This window comes from Onychostoma macrolepis, chromosome 04 (assembly GCF_012432095.1).
Source record: "Onychostoma macrolepis isolate SWU-2019 chromosome 04, ASM1243209v1, whole genome shotgun sequence".
Lineage (NCBI taxonomy): Eukaryota > Metazoa > Chordata > Actinopteri > Cypriniformes > Cyprinidae > Onychostoma > Onychostoma macrolepis.
Window position 1 is genome coordinate 20,294,808 of NC_081158.1, and position 10,592 is coordinate 20,305,399.

The following is a 10,592-nucleotide window of genomic DNA, read 5'->3' on the forward strand; positions in this document are numbered from 1 at the left end:
GTAGATTTAGCTGCAAAGAGCTTGAGTGAGATTTCCACTGACATTTGTTTCTTGAAGAATGAAGCTAGATGTTCAGGCTTGGTTATTGATTTCAGGCTTGTGTGTTGTTTGATGGAAAATGACTTGGCTTTCAGGAGAGAGACTGAGAGTACTTCCATATCTAAGTGATATCGACGACACATGATTTTGGGATTGAACCAAAGGGACGGGGGAAGTTGTGAGTGAGCGATGAGGAGGAAAACAGACAAAGTCAGCTTTATACCAGAGCTGCGTGATCTTGATCTAACAAGATTAGCTCATCCTGACTCACTCAGCAACCATTTCTCTCTGAGTGCATGTCGTTGTGTCAAAATCGGTCTGTTTCTTTCCCATATGGTACCTCAAAATAGACAAGTGGCGCAAGTGGCGTGAGCATCAAAATGTGGAGAAATCCTTAACTTTATGCGAATGAGAAATGAAAAACATGTTTCAAAACCTGTTTATGTTACTCTGTTTATTATAGATTTCAAAATCATTTTCCTGTGGCTGGGTCATCAAAAGAGTATTAAACTGGCACAGTGCATACATAATCAAGTTCTATTGCATTACATTTAAAATACAGGTGCATCTCAAAAAATTAGTGAAACTATGTTGTGAACTATGTAATGTTGTGAAAAAGTTCATTTTTTTTGTAACTTATTTCAAAAAGTGAAACTTTCATATATTCTACATTCATTACATGTAAAGTAAAACATTTCAAAAGTTTTTTTTTTTTTTTTTTTGCTTTAATTTTGATGATTAGAGCTTACAGCTCATGAAAGTCAAATATAAAAATATTTGAATATTTCCTAAGATCAATCAAAAAAAGGATTTGCAAAACAGAAAAGTGTAAGTTCTTTAAGGTATGTTCATTTATGCACTTAATACTTGGTCGGGACTCCTTTAGCACAAATGACAGCATCAGTGAGGAGTGGCATGGAAGCGATCAGCCTGTGGCCTGTCTGTATTGTTGGATCAACTGTTTCTCATCTTTCTCTTGAAAATATCCCATAGACTATATGGGGTTCAGGTCAGGCATGTTGGCTGGCCAATCAAACACAGTAATATCATGGTCATATTAAGCCACTTGGAAGTGGTTTTGGCACTGTGGGCAGGTGCTAAAGTCCTGCTGGAAAAGGAAATCAGTATCTCCATAACGTTTGTCAGCAGATGGAAGCATAAAGTGCTCCAAAATCTCCTGGTAGACGGCTGCATTGACTTTGGACTTGATAAAACACAATGGACCAATACCAGCAGACGTCACAGCACCCCAAATCATCACTTACTTCAGAAACTTCACACTGGACTTCAAGCAGCTTGGATTCTGTGCCTCTCCGTGCCTTCATCCAGACTCCAGACCTTGTATCACAGTCAGTTGTTGGAGTGCCCAGCTTAGCCACCAGAGGGCACTCTCTTTGAGTCATTGTTTGTGTGTTCTGGACTGCGTTTCCCATCACCCTTTGCACTCATTATTGGTTCATTACTGCCAGCTGTTTATTATTGACTCATTAGCCTCACCCTATATATATATACCTTGTTCATGTTGTCTTTAGTTGTGTCAGTATTGCATTCTGTTCCTGTGTTGCTGTCTTGGTTTCCTATTTTTGCTCATGTGGATTATGTTTTTTTGGACTCTGAAAATAAAACTGCAAATAGATCTTTTTGTGTGAGCATTCCGTGACACCTTGATTTCCAAATGAAATGCAAAATGGACTTTTATCTGAAAAGAGGACTTTGGACCATTGAGCAACAGTCCAGTTCTTTTTCTCCTTAGCCCAGGTAAGATACTTCTGACGTTGTTTCCGTTTCAGTAGCCCTTTTCCTGAAGACTTCTGATCATGGTGACTCTTGATGCACTGGCTCCAGCTTCAGTCCACTCCTGGTAAAGCTCTCCCAAGTGTTTGAATCGGCTTTGCTTGACAGTATTCTCAAGCTTGCGGTCATCCCTGTTGCTTGTGTACCTTTTCCTAGTCAATTTCTTCCTTCTAGTCAACTTTGACTTTAATATGCTTTGATACAGCACTCTGTGAACAGCCACCCCTTTCAGTAATGACCTTCTGTGACTTACCCTCTTTGTGGTGAGTGTCAATGATTGTCTTCTGGACCACTGCCAAGTCAGCAGTCTTCCCCATTATTGTGGCTTCAAAGAACAAGAAATACCCAGAATTAATAGTGTAGGGTTGGTCATTTAATGAAATTCAAATCTAAATATTCTAATACTTTGAGATACTGGATTCTTGACTTTCATGAAAAAAAACATTACTTTACATGTAATGAATGTAGAATATATGAAAGTTTCACTTTTTGAAATAAGTTACATAAAATAAAATAACTTTTTCACAATATTCGACTTTTGAGATGCACCTGTATAGTACCTTAACATAAATTAAACCTCAACACGTTCTCACTCCCAGCTCGTCACATATTGATGCTTGGTCTGGACCCCTTGGCGTCGCTTTTTGATGCTCACGGTACCCCTTTAGCATAATTTTTCATGTTTTCAGTTGTTTGTCTTAATTTAATGGTTTGCGTGCATTTGTTAAAAAATAGAAATAATTTTATATCAATTTATACTTTCATTGGAGCACCTAACTCCACCCCTACCCTAAACCTACCCACTTCTGAACCATATAAAACACGTAACAGGCAAATATAAATACAGTCACAGGTATTTTTTGCAAAAACTGGCCGTATAAAAGCATTACAAACAAGTCGTGTTGCATTCTATGTCTTCTGAAGCCATATGATATCTTTATGCAAAGAAAAGAGTAAAACATAAGGTTTTAATAGCTGAAAATGATCCTGCTCCATTAACTTATGAAATTATAAGTTTAGTTAACTGTCGTTTAAGTTGGATATTCAAGTTATCTGAACACATTTTAAGTTGATGTAACTAATTGCAGAAGTTTTTTTTTACAGTGTATATACTTGCATATACAGTTTAGATTTAGATTACAAGTGCACATACAAACTCATTTTTCATAAGGGTAGAATGTGATCATGCAAAAAAATGGCTCTTCTGAAGCACAAAACCATGTAACTGTTTTACTGATACAGGCATTTTACTACTAACAAAACCTTTGTTTTGTCTTAAGGCAGCTTGTTGTGAGGTTCAGACAGCAGAGCACGTCTAAAATTGACCAAATCTGTCAAATATGTACATTGGCTGACCCGTTACATCTTATTTTCTCTCTACGCAGTAATCCAGTCTGATTGTAGCCAAACTGAGTTATTGTGAAGTGCTGTGAATCCATCTTGAATTGTTTTACCAGTAGAAGACAAAACCCATCTATTTCCATAAAATGTATGTATGATAGTCACTCACTATATTTAATAACTTCATTCTCCTAGTGCGCAGTGGGAGCGGTTATTTGAGCAAAAAATATGGATAAATTAATTTTGCCCCTGCAGCTAATTTTAATACTGACATATTTCATAAAGCTGACAGCCAAAGTCTTGCTCTCATGATTAAATAATCACTGGATTTTAAATCAATTCAGACTTGCATTAAAGTTAATATCCCTTGCATTTTGGTACTTTACCCTAATAAAGAATACGCTCATGGAAAGATCCCCTGGACAGATCACATTTCCTGCACTTTAAAGAGCGCTGCTATTTTGATTCATGGCTTGATTTGGGCTGCAAGACAACGTGGGTGTATTCTGTATGTCTTTTGTTCTTTAGCATGAATTCAATTTATATAAACACCTAAATATTTTAGTTTTTACTAGAGTAAGGGTATTGTTTTCTTTTCTTTTTTTGTTGTTGTTGTTTAGTTGTATCTTTTTAGTTTTTAGTATCTTTTTTTTTGTATCTTTTTTTTGTTTTTGTTTTTTGTTTTGGAACAGCAGTCAGAAAATGTGTGTATTCTGCCAGATATCACTGAATTAGTTGCCTAGATGTATATCACACTTGTTTCTGTTACAATCCTATAAGCTCTATTAACAGCAAACAAAAATGCAAAGTGAAATGTTTAGCATTTGATAGAACTGTCAATGAGTCAATGAGTAAGAGAGAGAATAGTGAGACAGATGCTGAAGACCTACATAGCACAACGCAGCATACTTGACAACATGTGAACATGTAAGGGACAATAGTCTCCCTTCATTTTTTTTTTATAGTCATTGGCACTTTTCCTCTTCCTCTCACTCACCAGCTCTGAAGAAGCCTCATTCACAGCAGACACATCTGTGGGACATCTCAAGATATAATTATCTACTAAAAGAGTTATGCAAATTAGGAACATGGAAATCCACTGGAGTGAGTGACAGAGAAGAAAGAGCGTCTCTCTCTTCCTGTCAACAAATTAACGAGTTTTGAATCTTTATTGGACATGGATCATTATGCAATTCATATAAAACGAGATATTTCATGTACAGATTCACATTTGCATTCTGTCACTAAAAGAAGAGTTCACCCACAATTTTTAGTAGTAAGAAAGTCATACAGATTTAGAACGACACAAGGGTGAGTAAATGATTATACAGAGAATGTGAACTTTTACCAATTACCAGTTTTCTTTTGTCCCTAGCTTACACTCCCTGTATCTGAACCGATGCTTGAGAATGAGAATGATTTGGTGGTATATAACTTTACAAAGCACAGCACCATGTACTAATCAATGTGAAATACTGCAGAACATGCTCTTTGCCCTGGTGCCTCCAGAACGCCTGTAAACAATCACCTTCTTCATGGTCTGTCTGTTCTCTGAGTATCTCTTGGACCAGATCCAACAGCCTCACCTGAAAGGAAATCAGACTGGACAGAAAAAAGAGGGGTCGGTCCATCGACACGGTATTGTTTGACTCGCTGGTAGACAGGTGGAACCTACAGCAAGTGAAAACAGATGAGCATACCATGCAAACACCTTAGAAAGAATGTGTGTATGTAGACGCACAAGGTGGAGACAGAGAAAGTGAACATTTTTAAACCGTAAAAACAAAAAACAAAGCTACCCTCAAACTCAGGTTTTCACCAACTTGCTTGACATTTCTTGAAGGGGTCATGGCTTAGTCTCTATACATTCTGATGACTGTCACAGACCTTCTTCAATGTAGATAGCTCTGAAACAAGCATGATAAATTAGACCTGTTAGGAGCATGGTGCACCAGGTTCAACATTCCCTTCAAGGATTCATCCATCAAAATTACTCCTCTTATACCATTCAGTTGGACAGGCCTACTGTGGTTTTGCCAAGCAGGACATGTTCTTGGATTCATATGGTTTTGGGTCCTGGAAACACATTCCTGTCAAACAGTCCGATTTGAATGTTGAGACTTCAGCTAAGTTCTTGGGTCAATGACATGTATAATACTATCCACGATAAATTACATGAAAAATGTAATGTAATCTCTTTAGGACACTGTGGTGGCTTAACTTTTTACATGTACAGTATTTTAATTGCCATTGCAGGATTATAGTATCTTGAAAAGCTGAAAAGGACACACCAGAGGTATTTTAATTTGCTTGTGTTAATGGAAAACCTATTGAATGCAATTGTGGCCACCTTTTTAAATGAGTGGCTCAATACTCAGTTCTTCCATCTATGCAGCTGGTGTCGATAGATCTTGTAGTCTTTCTCTTTTAGGAAATCACATCAGAGTTGACCGCTGTGAATGGTCATGATTCTCCTATTGAGCCTTTGGAGAGGTCATAGGTCAGCTGTCCGTCTCAACTGGAGTGGCAGTCTCAAGGGTGACCTTCTCGACCTCAAGGGAAATAAGGTAATGAAGAATACTCATCTGGTCAACTGAGTAGCCTACTCTTGTTCACAGTAACAAATAGATTTAAATTGGTGATGTCAGAACAGATACGGAATGAAACTAATCAAGCGAAATTTGAAATGCAACGAAATGTGCTCCTTCCAAAAAACTTCAAACCTGGGACTGCTTTTGTTAAATTAATAGTTTACTCTCGTTCCTACCATTCCAAACTGAATGGCTTTCTTTTGTCTGAGAACAAAATAATTAATATTTTGAAGAATTTCATGCAGATAGAATTCATACAATAAAAATTGGTAGCAACCATAGAACTGCTATGATCTAGAACAATCTAGAACTGCTATGATCAGTGAATTGAACTTCGAACATCTGATTCAACTTTGATTTCTAATAGATCTTTCAGTCCAGCTTAAGCAAACAAAACCTTTATAGTAAACCAGGTGATTTGTTTCTCATTTCTTGGAAATATAGCTATATAGTACTGCCACAAAAGGGTTTAAACATTATTTTTGAGTGCTTTTTGGGATGTTGGCTCCATGTAAATATTCTCAGATTTTGCCATGGCCACCAAGATCATCTATCCACCTCCAAAATCCCCATTTAACTCCTGCATAAGGCCGAATTCAAACTCCCACCACCCAAATTAGCATAATTTCCATCAAATAGACATTTTAAAGTTCGAAAGTCTGAAATCAACTGTGCATGAATCAGCAGATTGTAAAAGAAAATCAATTAAGACATAGAAACTACAACATGGTCTCCAAAGCTGACTGAAAGTCAAAATCATGTTTCAAAACACAGTTGAGATTCTATTTAACCAAGAATTCAGAACACGTGAAAGGCTTTTGACATTCATAGTAAATTCATAGATGTAGGCTAACTAAGGGTCAAGCCGTCTCTTGGCTCTTGAGTCAGTTTCCATTAGCATCCATTCATCATGGGCGGGAGCGCCGACCCAGTTTGCCCTAGTGACTACCTGCCTTCTGACAGATGTTCCAGAAGCCCATTCCTGCGTGACGAATGTTGGCCTTTCTGTTGAGGTCAAAGGACAAAGCATATCAGTTACCTCTCCAGCCATTGAATGCAGATGCATGATGTGACATTATTCAATCCTTGGGACCTTGTGTGGCTCTGAGGGAGGGAGAACCGTCCCTTGTGGAATAATTGATATACCTCAGAACCCACATTTTGTATTCATGCAGCCACCCTTTGTGACCTTAATGAAACTTACTACACCCAAACTATCCCCCAGATAGCTACTAAAACCTGTCCCAACGTCCCCTTGACACCTACCAAGCTCACTCACCTGTGGTTAAGAATCCAGTGCAGGATGTTGGCTGCCTCTGGTTCTCCTGAGGGACGACCAGGTCAAGACAGCATTGTACGGTGGCCTGAAGTTCACCTAGTCCAGCGGTGTATTCATTTAATTGGGAAATACACCAAGAGACGTACAGATGAAAAGCAGATATTGTCAGATCTCATATGGAATGTTTGAATCTGTGATCACTGTGATCTGATTCAATGTAAATTGTGACATTCTATGGACAAATGTTTTTGAGTTATGAAACTAAACTGTATAATTGACCGTTGTTCCAAACAAAGGATCTCTCACAAAATAGATACATTTTACCATAATTGTAAAAGTATTTCATTTATTGATTTTTTTTTTTTTTTTTTATTTCATTCATTCTGAATAAAATAACCAACATTATGAATGTGATGATTTTAATGTGCGATAGATCCAACGCTATCTCACGACCAATATGTACATAATTTACAAGGCTAATTCATACAACCTCACTTGTACATGGGGTTTTTTTTTGGTTTTTTTTAAATCGTACGGAATTTAAGTGGTGGCTAATTCGTAGGAATTCGTATGAAGGACCACCCCTAAACCTACCCGTCCTTTAATGCAAAGTAATAGAATTTATACAAATATTCTCATACCTGGCAAAACTGTTTTCTACTGTTAGTACGAATCAGTAGCATGTTATTTCAGATTATGTTTTTTGCAGAAAGCATGACATTTTATTGTTTCAGATTGTCATGCAGGACTTTGTGATGCTAATTTTACAAGTAGCTGCTGAGCAGAGCAAATTCTGCCTCTGGACAATGTTGCCAGATGCTCTGCTTACAAATATTTTAGACTTATTTTCCACTCTCTGAGTCATTATGGTTTCAGTTTCCTCTATCATTATTCAATAAACACTCCCTGAAGAAAATCTGACTATAAGAAGTCAGCGCTTTAGGAAGTGACTCCCACTGAAAGCGCTCTAACGTTTAACTAATCACATGATAGCCTCATCTGAAAATTGAATTGTATTACAGCTATAAATTTCCTCCAACCTAGACCTGCTAGGATTGCACAATCAATAACAATGCACTCAAATCGTGACTATGTTTTTACAAGAAAGAATAGGGCGGCATGCATTATTCCTTTGCATACTGGGTGAATTAACGTGGGACAACACCACATTTCTCTGATTAGTCTGGTTGGCTGGAATGAAAGATATTGGCTAAACATTCGTCGAGCTGTTATGAATCTGCCCTGTCCAAACATCCTGCTGTTTTATATGCTTCCTGGGGCCAGAGGTCATTGCAGACAGGCATGACCAATCATCATGTAAATCTGGATCTGAGCGGGGCTTGTCATCCACACAGTGCAATTCAATTACATTTAATTTACTGAAGAAGGATGCATGTTGACTTCAGCTGATGAATTGAATTTTTTATGGACGAGGTTAACAACACAGATTTGACAAAAACTGCAAAATGTGCATTTAAATTAAATAAGCAGCTACATTCCAGCACCAGTATAAGTTTGTCTTTGTTTAAATAAGTATATATTATAAATGAATCTTGACTATGTACACAATTGCAAAATTTAGCATACTCATGTGTCTTAACAATCAAAGATAAATATGCATTATTAGGAGTAAAATTAGTCATTTTAACAAACCCCTAACCCTAAATATTATACACTGGAGAACAGCTCACACATTAATCATTCTGTAAAGTTTGTGATATAGACATGAATGATGATACCTCAAATTATATATATTTTTGAAGAGATTCATGCTGTAACATTTCTAATCACTCAGACTTGTAAGTTTTTCTGAACAACTATAAAATGAGCAAAAACTAAATCTCCTAGACTTGCATTAAAAGAGAAGCCTGATATGTGAAATAGTTCATGCATGTATGTATAAATAGATATTAAATATAAATACAAAAATAAATAAGAATAATAATACTTTAAAAAAAATGTGTTTGTGTTGAGTATCATATTTGATACATTGGGCTTTTATGGCTCAGTATGATAGGAGAATATGAAGTTCATACACCATGAGTAAAAAAACACTACAATTTTATTATATATTTTATAGTTTAGAGACCTTAGAAAATTATTGATCAAATATGATACAGTAGGCTTCATAAAGGTTTAATGTGTTTGCACACTTTCCATACTTCATGCATGCCAAGAGTGAGTTCATATTTATGAAACACATGGGAGGAGAATCATTTTACAGCTTGTATTTTGAATTTCACAGTTATTTCATGCGCAAGATGCTTAACATGAACCATTCCACTATGTGTCACAGCTCAGGACAGTTCAAAAACAATTACAACAAAGCCTGAATGGAAAGGAAATTTATTATCGAATTTTTTATGCATATTATGCATCCAAAATGTATACAAGAGTAGTAGATAAAAGTAGTAGTAATTTCCCATTCCTGCTGAAAGTGTTCTGTAATCACATACTCTGGAATGCCGTGAACACAGATAAGTGAACTGATACAAACAGTGCTATTACACTAAATATCCACACTCATAGAACACCACTTCAATCAATTTTTGGGACGGAAACTGTTGATTTGGATGTTCAGAAACTGGCTAATAAGAACTGATTGCATGTTGAACATTTTGTACTTTGAATGCAAGTAAATATCATTTGAATATCATCCAGATATATTCACTTAAGCACCACCTTTTAAGAGTTCCAGGTAAGACCTGGTAAGATAAGACTGCAGCCAGCAGATGGACTGGAGCATGTATCCATTTACATGAGGCTTTGGTTCTTTACTGGAAAACCTCATTGTGCCATTACCTCATTTGCTGATGAAAGGTTCAAACCGTGTTTGAGGCCACTTTGAGAATCCCGGGAAATGGGTTCATTACTGCAAAACAGGCTGGCCAATCAACCACACACGATTACAAACATATGTGACCAGTCCAAAGCTGAGCTCAAAAAAGTGGTATTATCTGTGGACATGGATATGGAATTCCTATAATCCCACACTCAGTCCACGTTTAGTCTTGAATGTAGTGGGGGTTTTTTCCCCAAATGTAAAGCAAAACTCACAACCATGCCTTTTTGCATAATCAGATGTACACTGCTGCAATTGATTATGATATACAGGAGAACCAATTATGCTTCCCATTATTGTTACGGTGTGCATGTCTTAATGCATGACATTTGAATGCATATAGAAAAAACGGGGAATAAATGATAACAGAATTAAAATTTTTGGTCAACTATCCCACATCAAATGTGTACAATCTCTAAGATAATTTCAAGCTAATTTATTAAAGGCGCATAATTACGTCTCCAAGACATTTAGCAGTTTTAATTACTTAAAAGGTTCTGAGCTATATAACTGTCACTGTTATTGAGTTGCTGAGGAAATGACATCATTCATCAGGACAAAAGCAGAATCTTTTTCTCTGTTGCAAATTGTTGTGTATTATTCATAAAACTGACTGCTGCATTGTATAACATGAATATACCATAGTAATATCAGTAATATTCTTATTACCATGTAACTTCAATTTCACCTGTGCATTCATTGTTGT

At 36.6% G+C, this 10,592-nt stretch overlaps 1 long non-coding RNA gene across 1 annotated transcript; it reads left to right on the forward strand.

Annotated features, from left to right (window-relative positions):
* Nucleotides 1-1,608: 1,608 nt before the first annotated feature.
* Nucleotides 1,609-7,194, forward strand: LOC131538559 (uncharacterized). Its single transcript, XR_009270596.1, has 3 exons — nt 1,609-1,797; nt 5,606-5,741; nt 6,991-7,194. It is a non-coding gene; the product is annotated as an uncharacterized LOC131538559 (long non-coding RNA).
* Nucleotides 7,195-10,592: the final 3,398 nt, after the last annotated feature.